Source organism: Gorilla gorilla, chromosome 11, assembly GCF_029281585.2.
Source record: "Gorilla gorilla gorilla isolate KB3781 chromosome 11, NHGRI_mGorGor1-v2.1_pri, whole genome shotgun sequence".
NCBI classification, from domain to species: Eukaryota; Metazoa; Chordata; class Mammalia; order Primates; family Hominidae; genus Gorilla; species Gorilla gorilla.
In genome coordinates, this window is record NC_073235.2 from 68,639,641 (window position 1) to 68,665,942 (window position 26,302).

At 37.1% G+C, this 26,302-nt stretch overlaps 1 long non-coding RNA gene across 2 annotated transcripts in view; it reads left to right on the forward strand.

Annotated features, from left to right (window-relative positions):
- The window catches only part of LOC109025994 (uncharacterized), a 160,302-nt gene that overhangs the window by 14,606 nt on the left and 119,394 nt on the right, over positions 1-26,302 (forward strand). For both annotated transcript variants that reach the window (XR_008677726.2, XR_008677727.2), the window contains exon 2: positions 7,654-7,825. This is a non-coding gene — a long non-coding RNA (uncharacterized lncRNA). The remainder of the gene's footprint in view (positions 1-7,653; positions 7,826-26,302) is intronic.

Sequence of the window (26,302 nt, forward strand, 5' to 3'; positions counted from 1 at the left end):
GCTAATTTTACTTCTTCAAATATATGGTGCTCTACCTGTAGGCCTTAGCACTTGTCCTTTCTTCTATCTGAGCACTCCCCTACCTCACTCTTCTGGTTTCTGCTTAACTGGTTTCAGGAGGCTCAGACCCAGGTACTAAGTGCCTCTCCTTCGTGCTTTCCTGGTACTTCCTTCTTTAGAGCACTCACCACTTGCATGTTGTATTGGCCATTTCTAGGCTGTATTATTGACTGGCTGTAGGCTCTGTGAGGAAAGGGAATTGTTCACATTATATCTTAGTACATTTCACAATGTTTGGCAAATGCTAGTCTCTCAAAAATATTTGCTGAATGACTTAAAGGGTGAATGATTTATTTAAGACTGGATTTACATTGGTTGTAATTAAGAAATTTATGGAAGAGGAATTTACATGTTTAAGAATGATCATGCATATTTTGCTTGAGAACTTTAGTCTTTGTTGAATATATGTGTGAGTGCTTATACGTTTGTGTATTAATTCAGACACAAATAATCATTAGCCCATATATTATTCAAACACAGGTATTAAAACAAATCTCATAATGCATAATCCTTCATAGAAGTTGCTCAAAATGTCAATTCAGTTTCTGCTAAGAGCTTAGTTTTAACTATATTAATTGTATTTTTAAAATAGCTCTTCCATTAAAACCTGGCTTTAGAAAGTGTCAGAACTTATAGTTGTACTCTCTTTCTACTCTCCTTCTGCTGTTCCTAACAATAGATTTCTGGGAAATTAAGGGCCAAAATAGATAAAATCCTGTCAAGGAGGTTATACAGTGGTCCAAGAAATTAAATGGCCCAGTAAAGATGTTTGAATTAGTATGTCCCTAGTCTTATGCTATAAAATGGAAAAAAATAGGAAATTATATATAAATGCCATCCTCCAACCTAATTATCACAGTTGTGTTACCTAGAAGCAGGGCAGATTCTTGTACCAAACACCAGTTGGATTTTGAGACATCAGATGCTCCCCTAGGGAAAAGGGAAGGACTTTCTACGCATTTCTAGGTGACAAGGTTGCTCCTATTGGCCTATGGCAATTTTACAGAAGAGGGGAAGCTCTGAGCTATTGATATCAACATTGACAGGAGGGGGAAATCTGCACACTCTTATAATAAAGGGGATTTAAATGGAGACCAACATACATTATGCTATTCCCATGCCTCTGTGCTGTGTCTTTTGATAACTACAGCCTATTCATGCTAATTGCTGGCTCCCTTATTTAGACTTTGGATTAGTCAAGGTTCTCCAGAGAAACAGAACCTATATCTATGTATTTAAATATCTATTTATTTATTATTGATTGACTTATTATGAGATTACGAGGCTGAGAAGTCCTATAATTTGCCGTCTGTAAGCCAGAGACCCAGGAAAGCTGGTGGTGTAATTTTGCCTGAGTCTGAAGGCTTGAGAACCAAAAGAGCCAGTGATGTAAATCCCAGTCCAAGCACAGGAGAAGATGAAATGTCACAGCTCAAGCACTGAGGCAGGAAAAGAGGGGCAAGTTCCTCATTCTCTCCACCTTCTGTTCTATTCAGGCCTTCAAAAGGATTGGATGCCGCTCAACCACATTAGAGAGGGAAATGTACTTCACTGATTCTATAGGTTCAATGCTAATCTCATCCAGAAACACCTTACAGAAACACCCAGAAAAAACAATGTTTAATGTGGACACCCCTGGACTACTCAAGTTTACATATGTAATTAACCATCAAAGTCCTTAAATTTTTCTTTTGAACAGAGATAAATCTTTACCAGAATTTTCTCCACTGGCAGAAATTATCACTAATTTTCTTAAAATGTGTAAGTAGTCTCTATATTGTTGACAATACCTTATTTCTAAATTAAAAATAGAAAATAGTGATTCTAGTCCAGGATTTAATGATAATAACATATGATTTAATATTATTAAATCTCTCACTTAGATATGAGAAGAGAATATTCAAATCTGGCATATTCTTACAAGATGTGTTATTAAAAACAGAAGTTATTTCCTTAAGTCTCAATATTATCCTTATTTTTAAAATACTTGGGGACACTGTTGGTGTCAGTGGGAAATTGGCACATAATTATATGTTCATTTCCAACTCAAGAGAAAAGGAATGAATTGGTAGCAAGGCTGTTAGAAGGTTCTAGAGGGAGGAAGTCATACCATAGATCCTCCTCCCATGAAGAGCTTTGCTTAAGACATTGTACACTTGTTCACAAAAATATGTCAACCTTTCAATCCACACATTTGATATTGAAAGCATAAGAATTTGCCCTTAACCATGATCCCAGAATACTTATACTTTGGACCCTTGTTAGAAACTATAACATCAATTATCTGTTTTCTGACTCATACCAAAAGTTAGAAAAGCAGAGTTTATAAGAGGGTATTTTGAGGGCATGCACTTCAGTCTTTTCAAAAGTTGTCCCACCATTATTGGATAAGCAGAAAGGTTTATCCTGGCATCACACTAGTTTTCTTCTCGCTGAGTATAGAAATTAGAAGTATACAATGGACAAATTCTGGAGAGACCCACTGCAGGTTGGATTTGATTATGATCTAATTGTTTTCACTGATGTAGAATAAGAGGCTTTAGTTGAAAGCACATAAGTTTCTGTTAATAGTCTGGCCAAACAGTTGTAGTTTAAAACCAAAGACCATCTAAATATGCATCTTTTGGATAGGAGAGAAGGAAAAAAATCTAAATTAAAAATTGGCTTCAAACTAAAGTTTAGAAAGGATTTTAAGTGAGATCATGTAGTTCAAACTAAATGTACGCACAAATCACTGTCTAAATTGTGACTATGAATCTTAGCACACAAATTACTAAACTAGAAAGTAGTTGGACAATTCTTTGCTCTCCGGGGAGTGCAAAAACCTCCAGGCCTGTGTCCAGTGGGCTGGATGCCTGGTTACCTTCAGACTGGCTGGACACTTGCTGTCATTACTGAAAGCCTATCAAGTGGGTCAGAGCTAGCTCTGGCAGGTGGGATCTGGGGAAGAGAGAAGACCATGTGACCAAGTTTGTTCATTCCAGAAGGCTACTCCACCTTTGCCAAGATAAAGTATAGCTTATCTCTAGGAGGAAAAGAGAACTGTTTTAAGAATTGCTTATTAGGAAAAAAAAAGTTAGACCATTTACAGATTTTTAACAATATATTTGTATTATATATAGAATATGTATGTGTATTTGTTTGTATATATGCCATATACATATATATTTTTCAAATTTTAAAGCATTTTTGTTCTTAGAGATGAAACATCTTTAAATTTTTTTATAATAGAACATCCAAGTTGACTCAAAAAGAACACTAGACCCTTAGATTTTGTCAGAAAATGCTAAAAGTAGTTGGCTTCAGGGCTGTATTGCATGATTGACCCTTATAGTCATTTTATGTCCCCTTGTGTCATGAAACCTCAGCTGCTTGCTTCTTTAGGCTATTGCAGCTGCTACTGACACAGGATGGTAACGGAACATTGATACTACTGCAAGAAATCTCTTGCTCTGCTTACTACTTCTGGTCTCCTATGAAGAATTGGGCCACAGGGGCAAAATCTGGCTTCTTTTGAGGCTGCCAAAACACCAGTAGGCCCAGCCCCAAAGTGAGGCAAAGTATTAAATTTCCATGGAAAAATGTTTACCATGGGGAGACAGGAGGGAAGTGGGAAGCAGCAGGATGATTTTTCTCCTTTTCCTCCACTTATGAACAGTTCCCAGCATGGTGTTATGATATAGCCTGATCAAAGACATCCTTATGGATGTGCCTCTTCATGAAGCAGGCCAGCTTCATCATGCACTACTTGAATTTGTTTAACCTCTTCTCCAACCCGCCTCACATTTCCCACTCATTTGTTGCTTTTGTGATTGCCTCAGGCTTTGTTTTCTAGTCAACCCTGGCCAAGGCTGGGGGCATAATCCTTTAGCTACTGCTTGATAAAATAATTACCAAATCCTTTAAATTCCAACCACATACCAACATTTCTTAACTATACTTTTTTCCCCAGGCTTTATTATCATTAAGAAAACACTAGATACAAGCAAGAGAAAAAATGGGGAAGACTTAGTTGAAAAGTAGTACCAGTGGTTTTCTTTCATATATTTATTGATGATTTCTAATTTCTGGGTTTTTTTTCTTGCATATTTTTAGTTTCATTTTTTTTCCTGTAGTGCAGGTATATTCTTTATTTTAAAAACTGTTAAGAGAAAGCAAGTGAAAATATTTTATGCTTCATTTTTAAATATTAGATCTATTATTTATTTTTTCTAATGTACTTTAAAATATGTTTTACAAGACGTTTTGTTTTTCACTGTGGTATCTCTCAAGTACAAAACCGGAACTTAGTAGACATTCAACAAATGTTTGAATATGGAAATGTATTGAAGGAAGCTTATGAAATAGGTATTTTACTCATTTCCAAACTATAATTTTGGTCTCAACATCTCTGCCATATTACCTCTTCTTCTATTTTGACACCCTAGTCCAAATCCCTATCATCTCTTGTCTAGACAAAAGCATCCTAATTTCAATCACTGCTTCTACACTTGTCCTGCTCCTACTCCAGCTGGCAATCAGAATAATTCGTTAAAAGTTTAAATTAAGGCATCCATAGAGGAAAAAAAGTAAAACCATCTTTTTTTTACTGAAAATGATTCTATATGCAGAAAACCCTAAAAGACTCTAACAAAAGCCTACTAGAAATGATAAATGATTTTAGCAGGGTTTCAATATACCAAATCAATATCAGTAGCATTTCTATACCCCAATAACACACAGGCTGAGAGCCAAACCAGGAACACAATCCCATTTATAATAGCCACAAAAAAAAAAATGAAATAAGTGGGAAGACAGCTAACCAAGGAGGTAAAAGAGCTCTACAAGGAGAACTACAAAACACTGCTGGAAGAAATCAGTGATGACAGAAATAAATGGAAAAATGTTCCATGCTCATGGATTAGAAAAATTAATATTGTTAAAATGCCCATACTGCCCAAATAAATTTAAAGATTCAACGTTATTCCTATCAAATTACCAATGTCATTCTTCACATAATTAGAAAAAAAAGACTCTAAAATTCATACGAAACCAAAAAAGAGCCAAATTAGCCAAAGCAATGCAAAGCAAAAAGAACAAAGCCAGAGGCATCACACTAGCCAACTTCAAACTATACTATAAGGCTACCATAAGTAATCAAAACAGCAAGGTACTGGACAAAAACAGATATATAGACCAATGGAACAGAATATAAAACTCAGAAATAAAGCAACACACCTACAACCATGTGATCCTGAACAAGGTCCAACAAAAATGAGAACAAGCAATGGGGGAAAAACTCTCTATTCAATAAATGGTGCTGGGATAACTGGCTAGTCATATGCAGAAGAATGAAACTGGACACTTACTTTCACCACATACAAAAACTAACACAATAGCGGTTGAAGATTTAGATGTAAGACTAAAATTATAAAAAATCCTAGAAGAAAACCTAGAAAATGCCCTTCTTGACATCAGCCTTGGTGAAGAATTTATGATTAAGTTCACGAAAGCAATTGCAACAAAAACAGAACTTGACGAGTGGGACCTAATTAAAGAGTTTCTGCACATCAAAAGAAACTACCAACAGAATAAACAAACAACCTACAGAATGGTAGAAAATAGGCACAAACCGTGCATCAGACCAAGGTCTAACATTCAGAATCTATAAGGAACTTAAATCAATCAACAGGCAAAAATTAACCCCATTAAAAAGTGGGCAAAATAGATGAACAGACACTTCTCAAGAGAAGACATATAAGTGGCTAACAAACGTGAAAAAATGCTCATGATCACTAATCATCAGAGAAAAGCAAATGAAAACCACAATGAGATACCATCTCACACCAGTCAGAATGGCTATTATTAAAAAGTCAAAAAGCAACACATGCCGGTGAGTCTGTGGAGAAAAGGGAATGCTTATACACTATTGGTGGGAATGTAAATTAGTTCACTATGAAAAGCAGTTTGGATATTTCTCAAAGAACTTAAAACAGTATGCTACCATTTGACTCAGAAATCCCATTGCTGAGTATATACTCAAAGGAAAACAGATCATTAGATCATTAGAAGTACATGCACTCACACTATTTATAATATGCATCGCCACACTATTTATAATAGCAAAGACATGGAATCAACCTAGGGGTCCATCAGTGGTGGATTGAATAAAGAAAATGTGGCACATGTACACCGTGGAATACCATGCAGCCATAAAAAATAATAAAATCATTTCCTTTGAAGCAGCATGGATGGAGCTGGAGGTCACGATCCTAAGCAAATTAATGCAGGAACAGAAAATCAAATAAGGCATGTTCTCGCTTATAAGTTAGAGCTAAACATTAAGCACACATGGACATAAACATGGGAACAATAGACATAGTGGACTAGTAGAGTGGGGAGAAAGGGAGGTGGATTGAAAAAGTACCTATTGGGTATTACGCTCGCTACTGGAATGCAATATACCCATGTAACAAACCTGCATTTGTACCTCTGTATTCAAAATAAAAGTTGACATTTTAAAAAAAAGTAAATTCAAGTATGCCATTGCACTGCTTAATACGTCCAGAAAAAACTCAAGCCCCTTATCAAAGCCCATGCAATCTAGCCCCTGCTTGCCTCTGATCTTATTTCCCCCCATTCACACCAGGTTTTCTTTCCTCCAATAGGTGGCGTTCATTTCCATCTGAAGAGATTTGCACATACTGTTCCTTTTGTCTGCAGTGCTCAGACTCTGGGTCTTGAAATGACTCATTTTTGTGGTCATTTCAGCCTTACATTAGATATGACATCCTCAGCAAGGCTTTTCCCTAGCAAACCAATCCAATTTAACCCTCTCCCATCCTGTTCCTTATGGTCATTTCTTCTTATAGTACCCTGGCTTCCTTTCATCCTAGAATTTACTGCTATCTGAAATTATATTGTTCATCTATTTGTTTAGCTTTTTAAGTATTCGGACATGGCTTTTGTTTCCTCACCCAGCATACAGACACTAGAATGTACACTCTGGGCAGGTGGGCATTATTTGAGTTTTGTACAGCACCTGGAACAGTGCCCTGCGTGCACCAGCCGCTGAATATATACTTGTCTCTATTGGTTAAGGTAGCACTGGTATTTTGTAATTTCCTTTTAAAGTTCTTTCATCTTAGAAATGTTATTCTGAAACCTCACACAGCTTTAATCTGAATCCAGTGAAAGATAAAGAAAAGCTAATGAAACCCTTCCTTAAGAAGTGTGCTGCATCACAAAACTAAATAATATTCAGCTATTTATTTGGGGAAAAATGGGCTAAGTAGTAAGAAGACCCTTAGGAAGAACTAACTGTTCACTGCTTAAAAATCTCACATTGTTTTGCTTGTTGATAACCTTTTTAAAATGCACATACAAATCTTTCTGGAATTTCAAAATGCATTAGTACTTTTACATTTTGTGGTCAGTGTTTTCTATGTCTAGTGAAAGTCTTCAAGTTGAGATAATCCTGGTTCAGGTTTTCTTGGAAGCAAATACTTGATATATTTCTCTGTAACATAAGACTGCGTTTCCCCAAAGCAATTTCATCAAGTTAATTGCTCCACCTTGATCTAAAAGATCTTTCTTCCCCATTGCTTTTATCAGGAACTTGATATCATCAGACAGTAAATCAAGAGGTACTGACAACTGAGACTGAGTGATGGTCCCTGCCTAGGATTTGGAATCTTTGCATGAAATAGGGACTCTAGCCACCAGCGACAAAGAAGTCAGGGAGACTGCGGTCTCTAGGAAGCACTTCCAGGAAACAGGAATTCAGGTCAGTGATCAAAATTATTAATAGCTTTGGAAGCTACATTAACATTTTAATTTCTTCTAACTTATTTGCTTGCCACTCTCCCAAAACATACAGAACTTTCATGCACCCTTAAAAGTAACACAAAATAGAATTATATATATCCCAGTTCATTGCCATGGGAATTTGCTATAAGAACATTCTCCTTAGTAGAAATAATTTTTTTATTGTGAAACCATCACTACAAAACTTTTTTATAATGTTTTCTTTATTTTTCTGTGGAAGAAGGTGCTCTATAGAGAGTCAGTAAAATTACTAGCCTTCATATTGGTTTAATATCTGCAGATGGAATTAAGACACTTTAGTGTGCCCTTCAGTCCAATGCTACCACTTCCTGGTCATGTTTAAATTGGTTTTAATTGCTTCAATGTCTGCTGATGGCAATATCCATGTTAAACAATGATTTTGGGACATATGAAAATGCTTTTACCAATGTTTTTGTCTTGAGTCTCCAATGCTACCTTTATGGAGGGGAAATAAGTATAAGATATTGGACATGTTCTGTGTGCACTGAAGAAAACATTTAAATGTAGTTGTTTTGGAGAAGGCATAATGTTCAGATGTCTTAATTGCTTTGTATTTTTACTTTTCTTTAGTGTACTCTGACTATAGTGAGCTTCACTTTGCAGTAGAGCACTACTTTTAAATTTCCTTTTATATCACAGCTAGTTGGTAGGAAGGAAAGACAGATATGAATCCATCTTTCTATTTAATCCTTGGAGTACCATAAAAATAAAAACTCCCTAGTCTTATTCTTTAGTCTCTTTGCTCCACAAAGTAAAATAATTTCATACACATTTGATCACTCCACAACAATAAATTAACAGGTACAAATATCATTTTTAGAAGTCAAGTTCCAGATATTTAATTAGGGATTTAAAGATTTCTGATCAACCAGTTTAATGATGTCTGTTCTCTAACTGAAGTACCATATTTACCTATAAAAATGGGACTTATTTATTATCTTGTTTCTTGTGTTTATTTAAAAAATTGAGCAAATGCTCACTGTTTTCTGACTCTGTTTCCCCTACAAAGAAAAAAAGTACTGATATTTTTGGTCTTCACTTCATGTTCTAGTAATCTTAAATTTTTTGGCCTAGGTTTATTATACTCACTAGTAAGATAAATTATCTTGCTCAGTTCTGAGCAGCATATGCAACCACAATTATTCTTTAAAATACGTAAATACTGAGACTAGCTCTCCTCACTCTAAAATAATCTTACTTTCTCAATAACTTTTCTCTGTCTCCAAGAAGACACGAGAATTTTGGGCCCCACTGCTAAGAGTAGAATAATTAGAATTTTCTTGCAGAGTAAGCTTCGTACTTACTATCCTTTAAAATAATAGAAGCAGTGAAAAGTAATGCAAGCATGAGAAATACATACTGCAGATAAATTATTCTTTGTAAAAACTTTATATGATCAAATTCTGCTTTATTTATTCTTAGTCTTAAGGTATTATTCTTTTCCCAAAGTAAAATCAGTTGGCAAATGTTTTGTAGATTTATTAGTATATCTAGATACTGAATTTTAAAAACAACCATTTTTAAGTACTTAGCATTTGCTTAGAGATGCCTGATGCATAACTGTGCAGCTTTATATCACCCAGTGCCTGTATCCTTGAGTACATTTCTGTGTAACCCACATGCCACTTGGTTTCACCAACTCTGGGCATTAGGGATTTATGTTAGTTACAGCATTGCTATATTTTATTAATTTGACTTTTTCCCATCTACACTGTAAAACACTTATCTTCCCCATACAAAGCTCTCATTCAATGTGAACCAGTAGGAATAATTACCAATGTGACCTCAGAGGAGAATCTAAGTAGACTGTGAGGCTTGGATCCTGGAGGCATCCTCACCTGGCAAACTGCCCACTCCGCATTCATAATTGACTTGATTGTGCCTTCTGCCCAAAAGGTCATATCTATACTATGGAGCTGCCTACATCTACCTTAAAGCCTCAGTAGAGTATTCCAATTTTAAATAAACCCTTCGCCCTATGCTCATTCCACCTGCTTTATTTCTAAACTGATGATAGGATTCATTCACCAGAATGAACACTGATCTATAAAACCTCACAGATATATGAATTGGACTATAATTTACATCAGTTCTTCCTGTTGTGCCTTCTTTGGAAGCCTTGTTTCCATTATTCCCCTTTTGATGAGTGCCAGATTTACTTTGGGAAAATTACTTCTTCTCATTTTTGTATAGTCAAGATGTCTTGCTCTCTGCTGCCTGAAGGGAAGAGAAAACGACTCAGGTGGGGCCACCTTGATTTTTTTTTTTTTCTCTCTGAAGACTGAGAACTTGAGCAGAGTGAATACAAGGAAACAAGTGGTGGCACTCAAACTGGTCTGCTACTTGGAATCTTTACAGCCTTGTTTTTATCTTTTTTTTTTTTCTGAGTCATCTTCTTTAGCTCTCCCATGAATTTTGAACTACAAAATATTCTTGCAGTACATTATTTTCTGCTTAAGCAAGTCAGAGTTGATTTTTATTGTTCATATCCAAATTATCCAAGCTTAAATATATGCTTTCTTGAATGTAACTCTGAACTGCATATATATTCTTTATGGAATTTATTCAATATAATTATTTATGAATGAGCACTTTGGGGTAATCTTTGACAGTTTCAGAGATGGTTTCACAGACGGAACTGCCAAGTTAGATTTTAGGCCTACTTAAAGAGAAGAGTGAATTAACAGAACATATTTCTGGTCATGCAATAAATAATTTTTGTTGTTGAGAATGATGGTAAGAGGAGTTTAAAAATATAAATAAATAAATAAATGATAAATAAATATTTTGGGTGCCCATAAAGAGTATATTTTTATGTTTGATTAAGAGGGAGATATTATGTGATAAAAGAGATAAATCTCCATACTGAAGAAAGTATTAGACACAACTGTAGAAAGTTAAATAAAATGTATGTCCTTATAAACTATAGTACAAAAATGCAAAAAAAAAATCATAGGCCATCATATGATCCATTGCCAAATGAAGGCTAGAGATAACAGATGCTGTGATGTCAGAGGGAGCTGTGACACCCGTGTGCTAAAGTTATCTGGAAAAGTTTCATAGCAGCCTAGAGGAGATCGGATTAAGCTAGGCCCAAAAGGATAAGGTGTCCAGTGAATATCCCCTAGTCTTGCAAAGGATGCCAAACCACAAGAAGGGGACAGCTCTAAAGGGTACATAATATTATAACAATACCCTTGAACTGGCCTTTCTGATGACAAAGTGATACCTCATTTAATTTTTTCTTCATCCACCAACTAAACTCTCACATTTGCTTTCTGACTTGCTCAGATTGTCTGATTTGGTAAGTCATTTTATCAAATCTCAGAGTTCTAAATCCTCCCACTTTAGCTGCAAGTTAAGAATTGCCTTCTTCTTGCAATATTGATTTCGGAGTGTCCTCCTAGTAATGCCCTTCTCACTGGCTCCTCTCCTGAAATAATTGGCTCCTCTCTTTTTTGAGCAGCATCTCTTGGGCACATGCCAAGCTTCTCTCCTTGACAGTCTCCAAGGGCTGTGCTCAGATAACTGGGAGGACTTGGGTAGACCGAGGGAAAGACACTTCAGAGTGATAAAGTAAAGGGAAAACTGCATAAGCCAGAGGGTAGATGCATAAAAGTATATAATACATTCAGGGGAGCAGCTCTGACTGATTGGAGTGACAGGATGGAATGGGGGAATAGCAGAGGATTAAAATAATAAAACAGGTTAGAGTTAGTTTATGAGTCTAGCACCCAAATGATGTCTGGTTTTCATTCTGTAGGTAATGGGAGCATAGTTGATGTCTTTAATCAGCACCATCTATATGAACATTGGGCTTTAGAAAGATTCATTTGGAAATGTTATGGCAAATAGATTGAAAACAGGAAGCTCTTGCAACAACCTAGATAGGAAGAGATGAGGACCTTGGCTGAGATAGTGACAATGAGGATGAAAATAAATGACTGACAGTCAAAGGCATACTAATGTTGTTAAGAGCCCCAAATGGTTTTTATTGTGCTGTGCTTACACAGAATAAATTACCAATAACTATTCTGAAGCTAGTTATTTTGTAGTTTTAATTAAAGCTTTTCAAGATCCATTTATTAAGGCAAGGAAGGTATACAAATCACTGAAGTGAGCCTTGGAAAATAAGATAGTGTTCATGTTGCTGCCATATACAGAAAGACAAATGCCATATAATTTTCCATTGATCCTGAACAGGGGAGAGTTGGCAAATAAGCCTTACACAATAGAGACAGGCCTGGGTGTGCCCCTCCCTGTATTGTCATCATCACTCTCATCTTCCACCTCCCACTTTTGGGTGCATGGGCATAATGTCCAGGGGAGATGGTCTGGTTTGTTTATTGTAATCCTGTAAAGGTTTTTTCTTTTTCTTTCTTTCTTTTTTTTTTGATAAGCTAGAGTATATCTCCTTTCTCTGCTGATAAAAGCAACTCATAATTAGTTTAATTTTAAAAAGTTTAGACAAAAAGGAAATTCATAAAAGTATAAAAAATTAGAAAAAAAATAGCCAATCCTACCACCTAGACATATTAGTATATGGTATATATGTTTCTAGATATTTTAAATGAATTTACATATACATGAACTTATAAGATTTTTTAAAAGATGAAAAGTGCTTAAAATACATAGAAATATTTTCAACCCCCTTTTGAGAAATATTTTCAAAAACATATACATACACTTATTCTAATTATGATCATATGAAGAGTACATAAATGTGAGGTAGCTTAGGATGGAACTTTGAATCTCATGGGGGCCTGCCCTTAGGACCAGAGAGCTGGTTTAATAAATGTTTGTGATTGAGGTTTTCTGTATACATTTTGTTTAGGAGTGTCTTCTCCAGCAGAATTGACATTTGGAAGTAGGACCATCTAATGGTTTTATCTTTGGTACTGCTAAGAAGCAGCATGCAAAAGCCAGCTTTATTGTTCTGTTTGCCCAGTGAAATAAATAAAATAGCATACACCGCATCCCCATCTGGCCCTGGGAATGGGACTCTTTAATCAACATCAATGCCTTCACTGCTGATAGAGCAAGCGAGAGACAGAGAGAGAGAGACAGAGAGAGAGAGAGACAGAGAGAGAGAGAGAGAGATTATCTGTAAGATGAACCAAATATAGCACTGAGCTAACTGACAGCTGACAGTTTTAATAAATAAATTCTTTTAGGTTACTGTATTACACCACGACCCTAACCAGACCACATGAAAACACAAACATCAAATTTATCTACATAGAAAAAAAAAATGACTGGAAGGAAATGCAATCCTTTTTTTTCTCAAGGGAATATGACTTCATTTTTTTCTTCTTTTTGGGTTTCTGTGTTTTTCAAATTTCAACAGAGAACATGTTATGCTTGCAATCTGTAGAATTAATAGTTGACATTAAGGGAATAACAATAGACATTATGGAAATGTGTGTTTCTGCACTGCAATATGTTCTCCAAATAGGCCATTCAGATCCCTTTGAAATGACTAGTGTGCTTTGTCTGGCCTGGTGTAATGTGTTTAAGAAGCATGCCTGAGCTGGCCAGACTGCAGCGGACTGGTTTGTGATCAAAGACTAGTGAACCTGTACTGAGATTTGATTCATGGATGCTCTAACTTTAGTTTATATCAAACCAGCAACAAACAGTATAAAGGATAAAAAGCTGATACAGACACAAGTGAGTGAGAAGGTGCAGCTCCTCACAGCTTTTTTCATTCTGGGCACACACACAATGAGCCACCTACAAGCTGAGTGTGCAACCCATGAGGTCGCAGGAGTCCAGAGCTGTGGGTTGGCCGCCTCTCATATCTTTGGAAGCCAAATCACAATTTAAGACTTACCTACTGTCATATAGCACGTTCCTTCCTGGTGACAGTTACATACTTTCTAGATCAATTTCTTATATTTTCCATTTTTAATTTTTAATTTTTGTGAGGACATAGTAAGTATATATATTTATGCGGTACATGAGATGTTCTGATACAGACATACAATGCATAATTATCACATCATGGCAGATGGGTTATCCAACTCCTCGAGCATATATCCTTTGTGTTACAAACAATCTAATCATATTCTTTTAGTTATTTTAAAATGTACAATTAAATTATTATTGACTACAGTCACCCTGTTGTGCTATCAAACACTAGGTCTTATTCATTCATTTTAACTATTTGTCTCTTCCCCTCAGACTCCTCACTCCCCACTGTCCTTCCCAGCCTCTAGTAACCATCCTTCTACTCTCAAACTTCGTGGGTACAGTAGTTTTCATTTTTATATCCCACAAATAAGTGACAACATGGATGTTTGTCTTTCTGTGCCTGGCTTATTCATTTAACATAATGACCTCCAGTTCCATCCATGTTGCTGCAAATGACTGAATTCATTCTCTTTTTTTTGTGGCTGAAGAATACCCCTTTGTGTATAAGAATCATACTTTCTTAATCCATTTATCTGTTTAAAGACATTTGGGTTGCTTCCAAATCACGGCTATTGTGAACAGAGCTGTAGCAAACATGGGAGTGCAGGTATCTCTTTGATATATTAATTTTCTTTCTTTTGCGTGTATACCCAACAGTGGGGTTGCTGGATCGTATGGTAGCTTTATTTTTAGTTTTCTGAGGAATTTTCAAATGGTTCTCCATAGTGATTGTACTAATTTACATTCCCACCAACAATGTATGAAGGTGTCCTTTTCTCCACAGCTAACATTTGTTATTGCCTGTCTTTTGGATGTAAGCCATTTTAACTGGGGTGAGATGTCATCTCATTGCAGTTTTGATTTGCACTTTTCTGATGATCAGTGATGTTGAGTACATTTTCATGCACCTGTTTGTCATTTGTATGTCTTCTTTTGAGAAATTTCTATTCAAATATTTTGTCTATTTTTTATTCAGTTTATTAGACTTTTTCAAACAGAGATATTTAAGTTCCTTGTATATTCTGATTATTAATCCCTTGTTAGATGGGTAGTTTGCAGAATAGAGAGCTCAGAACCAAATACACACACCTACAGTAAACTCATTTTCGATAAAGGTGCCAAGAACATGCAATGTGGAAAAGGCAGTCTCTTCAATAGATGGTGTTGAGAAAACTGGATATCTATATGCAGACAAATAAAACTAGACCCCTATTCTTCACTATATCTAAAAATCAAATTAAAATCAATTAAATAATTAAATATATGAATTCAAGCTATGGAACTGCTACAAGAAAACATTAAGGAAACTCTCCAAGACTTTGGTACGGGCAAAGATTTCTTGAGGAATACCCCACAAGAACAGGCAACCAAATCAAAGACGGACAAATGGGATCACATCAAGCTAAAAAAAAAACTGCACAGCAAAGGAAACAGTGAACAAAGTGGAGAGACTACCCGCAGAGTAGATCCGTTTCTCTTCAACAATCCTACAGGTGGCCTTTTACAGTGAGGTCCATGGAACTTAAATGTGTTTACTGAGATGTTCCTGACTTGGCTTCTCTCACTGTTCTTTTAAGTACAGATACCTGTACTGTGTAAGTATTGTGTCAATATAAAATAAATCCCCAGAAAACCAAACATTGTTAAAATGTGTCCTAACAATTCGGGGTGAGGAGAAGGATTCAGACACATGAAATTTAAACAATGACCAAAGTAAAATTCTCAGTGAAGAAGTTAGTCAAGTTTGTGAAAGTTTCTGAATAAAAAGTTATGTTATTCTTTTTGACTCGTACTGATTTATTTCTGCAGTATGAGACTTAACTGCATTTTGTAACATGGTAAGTCTATTTCAATGGCCAGAAGATGGAGCCATTATATAAAGAATTTTAAAAACTTACGTCCCCAAAAAAACTACGTTTCTCTTTTTACTAAATAATTATTTTAAAACATCTTATGGAATCAGAGTAGTCTGAGTATCTTTTTGCTTTTAACAATGAAAAAGAAGTAATATTTTATCCTCACATATGCAGAGAAGTAATATATTTTTATGCAATTAGCACCTATATAAGTGAGCATATTCATAGATGATTCATTGCTTCTGTCCTCAATGAGTGAATTATATTAGGAGAGATACCCGTAAGGTAATAATAGAATAAGCTGTTGCATGTTTATACTGTAGAATTATAATCACATTGGTTACTTTGGACCCTGGAAAACTTTATCAAGCAGGTGGCATATGAGCTGCTACTCTTTAACAATATTATTTGGGATTCTCGTATAACAGGTAATCTGGGACTGTATTTTGACAATGAGAGGTGCTCTAATTAAAAAATAATCTATTATGTACCATCTATAAACACCATCTTCCTATACATTAACAATAATTCTTCTCTATGACCTTTTGAGCATTTCCAAGCATTTTCCAAGTTCTTATACTGCTCATAATAATCTATACTTACCTACAACAGGAGACAAAACAAAGAAGTTAAATGTCATATTTAACTAAGATCACACAGTCAGTAAGTAGCAGAGACTGAGACCCAAAGAGGCACTGACATAGAGGAGAAACTCATAGAGGCACTGTCTACTGGATTTCTCAGCTGGCACTCTAACTTCTACAGTTCAGCACATGCTTGAAACGAACTAGCAACTTAAGGAAATGAGTGCTTTCTGGATGGGTAAGTTTTAGGAGGACACATTGAAAGTTATGTGTAAAGATTATAGAACCTATGAATTAAAATCCAGAGCGGATTGAGGGCAGAATATGGCCAACTAGAGGGGAGAAGATGGCCAACTAGATTGAGCCGGGAAGCTATGCTCCCAGCAAGAGAAATCAAAATATGAACTAAGCCATCGCACTTTGAACAGATCTTTTGAGAGAAAACACTGAAAGTAAATAGAGAGGCGATGCAGACAATGAGGTGGAAGAGGGAGGAAGCTGGGACCCTGCAGGGAGTTGCCAAATGTCAGAACCGGCTCCCAGCCCTGAACTGGTCCTAAGGAAGTGAAAGGACCAGGTCCTAAGGAAGTGAAAGAACACTTCCAGTTCCTAAGTGTTCTAGGCTTCCAGGTCCTAAGGAAGTGAAAGAACACTCCCACCACTGACCTCTGAAATCCTAGCTACAAGAGATCCCATGACCCCTACAGGCATTGGAAAGCTTGTTTGGAGGTCCTAGCAGGGGAGCGCAGCTACTTGTATATCCTTGACCGAAGACTGGTTCTCGTCTATCCTTCTGTTGGAGATGGTCATCCTCTTCGGCGGAGCGGGCAGCTTTGGGAGGTTCGCACCTGGGGCGGTGAAGGAGGAAGGGGACACCTGCCTAGCCAGCCAGATCAGCCAAATCAACCCTGGCGATCAATGGGCCTGGTCCCAATACCCAAACGTTTGAGCACACAGCTAAGAAATATGGAGCTGAAATCTGTCACTGAAGCTCAAGCGGAGGAGGAGCCCCCACTCTCAGAGCACTAAGAGAGAGGCATATATGCTCAAGGGCCGGCGCCGGAGCTGGGTGTGCCTCCCTCCACAAGACCAGCCCGGGAAGGGTGTAGCCTGCTTGGGAGCTCTGCCTGAGGGAGCCCCACAGATGGGAACAATTAACAACCCAGTGATCCGGGTGCAGAATGCTTGGGACAAAACTAGCTGGTTTGGTCCAGCTACTGGGGCAGACCCCGGAAAGAGACCTGGTTGGGGGAGCGTGAGCTGGGCAGACCCCACAACTGTCTGCTGGGCAAAAAACCCTGGGCCATGGGGGCCACACCGGTTGCACAACCATGGCAATCCTGCCCTACCCAGGGATCCTCCACCTTTGACCCACTGCATCAACACATAAACCACAGATGTACCCTACAACCTGCCCTGACTCTGCAAAGTACAGGGGATCAGTGGGCACCTAAGGTTGTTAGGTTGCTATGAGATCCAGGGAGCTGGATCATAACAACCTAACAACCATGGGTTAGGGCCAACCCTAAGGAACGGAGGAGTGCAGGCAACCAGGGCCCCTCGGGCTAAGGAAAGGCGAGTGCAGCCCAAGGATTGGAGGGGGTCCCCGCAAGGCCCGTGGACTTGGTGACAGGGTCATCTCTCGCCTCCCCCATCTCCCACACCCGAGAGTACTGCTGCAAATGCACTGAAATACAAAACAGGTGAGCTCCTAAGAGCCTATCTGCCAGCCCTTACTATTAATATTACGCGCCGTCGCCATCTACTGGATCAAGCCTGGATTACACCACCAAATAAAAATTCTCCCAGCGCACATTGCTGGTGAAACCCAATGCAGGAATCTAGCCACAAAAAAAAGATCATGCACAGAGCCTCGGCCTTTGAAAGTACCAAAAAAAAAAAAAAAAAAAAAAAAAATGAGGACAGTAGATCATACTCAACATAAACCAAAGTCAAACCCTCTAGGGATATAATATAAAAACAAAAGCTTTGTCTAAGTGACAGCAACTTCCAAAAGCTATAGGAACACCAGCCCTGACAGATACAGAATTCAGAATCTGGATGGCAAAGAAGGTCAACGAGATTCTGGAGATGCTGAAACACAATCCAAGGAAGGAAGTAAAACATTCCAAGAGTGGAAAGATGATATAACCATTTTAAGAAAGAACCAAATGGAATTTCTGGAATTGAAAAACTTACTACAGGAATTTTATAATATACTTGGAAGTATTAACAACCTAATAGACCAACATGAGAAAAGAATGTCAGATCCTGAAGACATGTCCTTCAAATAAACCCAGTCAGACAAAAACAAAGAAAAAAAAAGAATTTCAAAAGTTAACAAAACCTCTGAGAAATATGGGATTATGTAAAGAGACCAAACCTGTGACTCATTGGCATTTCTGAGAGAAAAGGAGAGTGTAAGCAACTTTGAAAACACATTTGAGGCTGTAGTTCACAAAATTTTCTGCAATCACTAGAGGCTGATATGCAAATTCAAGAAATCCAGAGAACGCCTGTGAGATACTATACAACAGTGGTCCCCAACCTCTTTGGCTCCAGGAACCGGTTTAGTGGAAGGTAATCTTTCCATGGACTGGGGAGGTGGGTATGGTTTTGGGATGATGGGAACACATTATATTTATTGTGCACCTTATTTCTGTTATTATTACATTGTAATACATAGTGAAATAATTATATAACTCACCATAATGTAGATTCAGTGAGAGCCCGGAGCTTGTTTTCCTGCAACCAGAGGTCCCATCTGGGGATGACGGGAGACAGTAACAGATCATCAGGCATTAGAGTCTTATACGGACCATACAATCTAGATCCCTAGCAAGCACAGTTCACTTCTGATGACAGGTTCAATCGTGCTCTAAACTTCAGCATCACAAAATATACCTTTGTAACAAAACTTTGTGCCCTCAGAATCTAAAATAAAAGTTGAAAAAAACAAAAAAATTAGAGCAATTTCCATTGGTTATCAAACTTAGCTGCACATTACAATCACCCCTGGAGCTTCTAAAAATTTCAATACACTCAGCTACACCCCAGATTAATTTAAGCAGTATCTATGAGAAGAGACACAGGCATGGGTTTTAAGGTCTCCAGGTGATTGTAACATGCAGTAAAGTTTGAGAAACAGGGCTCTTAACGAGCATTTTCTCAGCTGTCGTGCATATACAAATCCTTGGCATCTAGAGAGCCCCTCCTAAGTGTGGTTACTAGACAAAAAGCCTCAGCTGGAGATTGTTAGTTAGAAATGCAAATTTTGAGCCCCACTGTATATTTATTGAATCTGAATCAGAACCCCTGGGGTACATGCCAGCATTCTGTGCATTAAAGTTCTCCAGCTGATTCTAATGTGTGCAAATGTTTGAGAATTAATGGTCTCACCTGGGACCATTCTCCTCCTCCTCCTTTTTATTGCTGTCAGGTGGAAGTGACACCATCTTCCAAAGGCATGGAACTTTATTACTTCATTGACAGTTTTATCCTGGAAACTGATCTAGCTTTTGTTTTTCACCAGAATTTCTAAACAAATAGGCACAAGCTGTTTGATATTGGGTCACTTTTTCTTTCAATGGCTGGTCCCTTTGATGTCTAAAACGTTCGTATTTTAGGAGGGTGTCAAAAAAGGGAATTAGCAAAGAAGGGAAAAAAGAGGAGAGAGCATTTCCAAGACTTTGTTGGTGCACTGAACTCTAATTAATCTACTTTTAGAATTCTCTTTCCAACTAATTATGTACTACACATATGGTTGACACTAAAAATAAAATTTGCATCATCTGTGAGACATCTAGGATGTTCGGAAAGTAACTATGATCTTACGAAGCAGCTTGACACTGACAATACTCTTGTTTGTTGCTTTGTTTTTGGTGTTTTTTTTTACTACTACTCCCTGAAACAAATGAAAGATGTGGTATCTGGAGTCAGATCTGAATTTGAACCTTGATTTTACCCCTTTCGTGATGTGTATCTGAGCATGTTACCCAAGTTTATTTCCTCATCTCTCACAGATAACTGACAAATTAGTTTTTAGCATTGTGCTAAGATAGGAGAGCCTGAACATAAAATACCTCACATTATTCTTGGCACCTAGTAGATGTCAGTGGTGTGCTGGAGCCTTCTTGGGCCAGCTGGAGAGAGCAATGGTGCACGGCTCCTTCCAAGTCTATGTTCAGTGACTTCAGATTGTTTGCTGGAATTTAGCCATGGGATGAGTGTTTACACCACGGAAATAGGCAAAAGATACATAGAGAAAACGTCTTATCCTCCAGGAGAGCCAGTTGCTTTACATTTACCAGTACACCATTGGTAGACATTTCTTTCGTGGTTATCTGTTGATGGGTAGATTTTAGAAGGTAGTTTGTTTTTCTCTCATGAAACAAAAGTAGCAAAGCATAGCCCAAATGGGAGGACGTCACAGAAGGGCTCCAGGAAAGCCCTTCCTGAGATCACTCTCTTACCATGTATCTATTATGTATTCTCAGGATTTCTCTCAAATTCCCAGACTCACGGAAAAGGTGACACTCAATTATGAGCAGACACTGACATTTTTTGTGAGATTAGTTCATCAGAGGTTTTCCTTCTAAGCCAAACTGACTGAGTTCAGGGATCTGAAAAACACAATTTAACTAATGAGCATCTGTTGGCTGTAAGGCCATCTAGGGATGAAGATAGCTAAAGCAAACAATGTCTGTAGCTCATGGGGTTACATTTATCAATGCAGAGGAGACAAATAAACACATAATCAACTTTCCATAATTTTAGATAATAGTAAATGGTAGATGAAAATAAAACAGTTTAATTTGGTAAACAGTGAGCAGGGCAGTGGAATTGCTTTAAGTAGGCTCACCAGGAAAGGCTTCTCTAATAAGGAAATAGTTCAACTGAAATCTAAAAGGATGCAGCTGTGTTCTGAATCAGAGAACCTTCCAGGTGACAAAGAGCAAGAGAAAGGCCCTGAGGCAAGAATAAACTTGTTTTCAAGAACAGAAAGCAGGTTAGTAGAGCTGAGGCACTGTGAGTTTAAGAAGAGGTTGGTGTTACATGGAGCAGCAGCACAGTCAAGCAGGGAACAGATCATGTAAAGCCCTTTGGAGAGTGAAGTCTGCTTTTTATGCTAGGTGCAACTGGGAGTTCTGAAAACGGTAAGAAGCACTGGTGGTCATGGAGACAGTAGCCTGATCTCCAATGGAGTTTTCTTTTTTTATTATTATTATACTTTAAGTTTTAGGGTACATGTGCACAATGTGCAGGTTTGTTATGTATATATACATGTGCCATGTTGGTGTGCTGCACCCATTAACTCGTCATTTAACATTACGTATGTCTCCTAATGCTATCCCTCCCCCCTCCCCCCACCCCATAACAGGCCCTGGTGTGTGATGTTCCCCTTCCTGTGTCCATGTGTTCTTATTGTTCAGTTCCCACCTAGGAGTGAGAACATGCGGTGTTTGGTTTTTTGTCCAATAGAGTTTTAAAGGATCACTCTGATCACTCTGTGAAGAATACATTTTAGAAAGTCAAAAGTGGAGCCAAAAGACCAGTTAAGTGGCTACTACAATAGTCTAGGTAAAAGATATAATAGTGGCTTGGACAAGGGGGTAGGTGGTCTAGATGAATAGAAAAGGATAGATTTGGGATATATTTTACAGGTTGAATCAGTAGCGTTTGTTGATGGATTTGATGTTTATGTAAGGGAAGAAAACAAGAATGTGCATATATATATATATATATAAAATATTAGTTTTAGAAACAGTGTAGATACTATGCCCATCAGTTAATTTCTAGTCTGAGGTAGGTCATAAAGGAAATGAGCTATTTAAGCAATAAGGGAAAGAAAAATGTTTAGACTTATTGCAAGTTAGAAAAAATAAAGCTGTTCATAGTGCATCCTGTTTCAAGCCATGTCTCCAAATATAAATGATTAATGCATTTGTGGTGTATTTAAGTTCTCTGATGGTGTTGTATTGTTGGTAAAATGCAATTACAATGCAGTAGGAAAATAATGTTTCAATTAGATTAGCAAATAAATTACTCTTACATAAAATAATTAAAACATTATCTAAGTTTGCAAACTTAGGTCTTTTTATAGTTTTGCTCTGGGAGGCTCTAGAAAAGAAGAAGAAAATATTTTGGAAGCCTAAATTTTATTAAAATGATCTTAGTTTTTATGACTCTCAAGCAAAGCTATAGGAGATTCCTAGCCAGGAGATCATTTAGTGTACATTTAGTACCTAACAATTAGGTGTTCAAGTATCCTGAAAAAAGTCCTGATAAACTGTTTGTTGGGTAAAATTTAATAAATAATTTTACAAATGCAAAGCTGAGGTTATAAAAATTAAAGAAAATTTCCAGGAACAAAAAAGCAAAAGAGAAGCAAGAAACAGAGTGGTAAGATGACATTATAGCTGTAACTCCCTGGGGATGGTGGCTGATTTCAGTAACTCAGGAGTTTGTTTGTTATTGTTGTTTATTACTTTATTGGGATATAATAAGTACATAGTACATTAAGAAAATTGTACAATTCAAATATACATATTTATACTCCTAAATAAACACTACCTAGGTTAGGATACAAAACATTCCTATTACCTAAGAATTGTCCCTTATGCCCCTCTATGCCAATAACTCCCCCAAAGTTACCACTCTTCTATTAGCATAAATACTTGTTTCGCCTGCCTGTCATTAAGCTTCATAAATTAATTCAAACAATATGTAATCTTTTGTGTCTGGCTTCTTTTGCTCATAATTATGTTTGTGAGATTCCGTATGTTTTTGCATGTTTTACATGTATCAGTAAAATGTCTTTTCTTACTGTTGTATACCAGTTTTCTTAAGAGTTAGGATCACGGCCCGGCGTGGTGGCTCACACCTGTAATCCCAGCACTTTGGGAGGCCGAGGCAGGCGGATTGCCCGAGCTCAGGAGTTCGCAACCAGCCTAGGCAACATGGTGAAACCCCATCTCTACTTAAAAAAAAAAAAAAAAAAAAAAAAAAAAATTAGCCAGGCGTGGCGGTGTGTGCCTGTAGTCCAAGCTACTCAGGAGGCTGAGGCAGGAGAATTGCTTGAACCCGGGAGGCAGAGGTTGCAGTGAGTGGAGATATTGCCACTGCACTCCAGCCTGGGCAACAGAGTGAGACTCTGTCTCAAAATAAATAAACAAATTAATGAATTAAAAAAATAAAGAGCTAGGATCACATTCTGTCACTCAGGCTGGAGTGCAGTGGCGTGATCATAGCTAACTGCAGCTTCAAACTCCTGGGCTCAAGCAATCCTCTTTCCTCAGCCTTCTGAGCAGCTGGGATTATAGGCACAAACCTGGATTCCCTTGTTGTATACCTATACCTCAATATTTATTCTTTCTAATCTTGATGGATGTTTGGATTGTTGCCAGTTTGAGACCATAATGAATATATCATCTGTGAACATTCACATACATGTTTTTGATGACTATAAATACTCCTTTCTGTGCATATATACCAGTGATAGAATTTCTGGTCATGAGTATATATGGCTAGCATTAATAGATACTGACAAACATATCTTCAAAGTAGTTGTCCAGGTATATATTCTTACTAGGAATATGTGAGAGTTTCTTTTGCTCCACATCTTTGAAAACACTTATTGTCAGTTTTTTTTTAATTTAATTATCCTGGTGGTGGTCTAGCAATATTTCATTACTATTTTAACTTGCATTTCTCTGATGAATAACTCAAAAAATAAGAAAAAGACTGACATCCCAATGCACTAAGTTAGCATTTATGTTTGTCATTTTACTAAATATTGTCTTTGTGTCTTGGTTCTCTTTCCTTCCCTAGTTCCCCCATTCTTGATATTATATAAAAAGATACTGCTATGTATATGTTTGTATATTGACATTTTTTAACAATTCCTAAAGACAACAGATTGCATTCCAAAAAGCAGGGCTTAAATTTTTAAGTACTTTCAATATCATGTCTAATTTGCTTTATTGATCTCATAAAAAGGAAGAGATTAGTTTTGTTGACTTTAGGTCCCAAGGAGACAGAAGCAGGGAGGAAGTTCTCGTACACTAGGAGGAAATAACTTGACAGGAAGAAATGCAATAGGGGAAAAATGCTGAAGGCTACCATTTGAAGCTGCCAGAATGGTTCCTCAGCTTTGTGCACATCAAAGTGCTCCAGCTCAGTGTCATGAAGCTGAAGTCAATTGCTTCTCTTATTTTTCCTGGCTCCCTTCCGGATTCCTTTTTGCCTATAACGCTGCTCTAAGTAGTATTCTGGCTGAGGCTTGTAGGGGGCAGACCTACTTGTCTTCAAAATAAATGGACAATGCATGATTCTTTAGAGATAAGCATATCTTTTAATTGCAAGCACCAGGCCAAATTAGGTGACTCTAAACCATTTATTAATCTTTGTTCTGAATTTAAGATAGAAATGAGGTGATTAGGATGAGTAAATAAAAGAAAATAAATTGGGCAGAAAATGAAGCATGGAAGAATTCTTTTCCCACTTCTGTTTCCTCCTCCTCCTCTTTTATCAGAGCTTTATCAGACTGATTCTATTAAGGTCGTGGACAAGAATCAGTATATCAAGATGAGCTGAGTTGTTCAGGTGTTACCATTTTATCTTTATTATTTTTTAGAGGGAGTCAAAATTAGATTTGATATTTAGAAGTTTGGCAGTTATAAACTTTACAGGATTTTTTTAAGAGAAAAAGATATTTTCTGTGGCATTTCATACTTTCTTTTCATCCACAAAATTTTGTTAGCTCATAATTTCTCAAAATGAGAAGAGCATCACAGAAAATTATAATAAACTATCTTCAGTCAGAAGCATACACTTATATTTTAACGTAAATTTTAATCCTTGTCTCATTCATTGTCTTTGGCCAGAAATATTAAAACAAGATGAGTATTTTAATTTTTTTTAATTGTACTTTAAGTTTTAGGGTACATGTGCACAACGTGCAGGTTAGTTACATATGTATACATGTGCAATGTTGGTGTGCTGCACCCATTAACTAGTCATTTAACATATCTCCTAATGCTATCCCTCCCCCCTCCCCCCGCCATAGACTGGATTAAGAAAATGTGGCACATATACACCATGGAATACTATGCAGCCATAAAAAAGGATGAGCTCATGTCCTTTGTAGGGACATGGATGAAGCTGGAAACCATTCTCAGCAAACTATCACAAGGACAAAAAACCAAACACCACATGTTCTCACTCATAGGTGGGAATTGAACAATGAGAACACATGGACACAGGAAGTATTTTAATATTTAAAAAAAATACACTTAAGGGAGTGAGAAATCAAATAACTAATAAGAATAAAAAAAGTTAGTTGATGAGTGATGTTTCTCTGGAAAAACACCTTATATATTATTGAAACAAATTTCTAGAGGGGAGTACATCTGAATTAGAGAATTGTGAAAGTCTCAGGCCCTAGAAAACTTTTATCTGCCTCCTCCTCCAATGTAGAATTTCCTCTGACTTGTTTTGAATCACAGCACACTCAGTTTAAGGGATGTCTGCTTGGTGGGCCTATGCTTAATATAAAATTCTATTCAGAGAAAGTTGAGGAAAAAGTTACAATTTTTTTTCAACTAGCAGCATGAGAAAACTTAAATGTAATGAAATGAATGTAATGAAATAAAGTCCCACTTATTATTCATTCGGGATATGATCTGAAAAAGCTGACCTGAAATATTATGTCTGAATTATTTTTCTTGGAAAAACGTTCTTTGTTTCAAAGTGCAAATTGTAACAATGCACTAACACTTAGCGTGTCGAAGAAACTCCACTTGAACAAGTGATCCCATCTCTGTGACTGTTCCATGTAATTATGATAAAAATGGCAACCCAAACTCCTGAATAACTATAGGAAGAATTATCATGTCTGAATGTACCCAAAGCTTACCTAGTAGCCAAAAAGAAACACCTGAACTTAAAGATAATTGACTCAATTTCTCAGCGAAAGACATCATTTTGAATTTGCAGCAATATTTTAAAAGAGAAAAGCGAGAGCACTTAATATCCCTAGGGCAACTAGTTAGTCATTTTTGG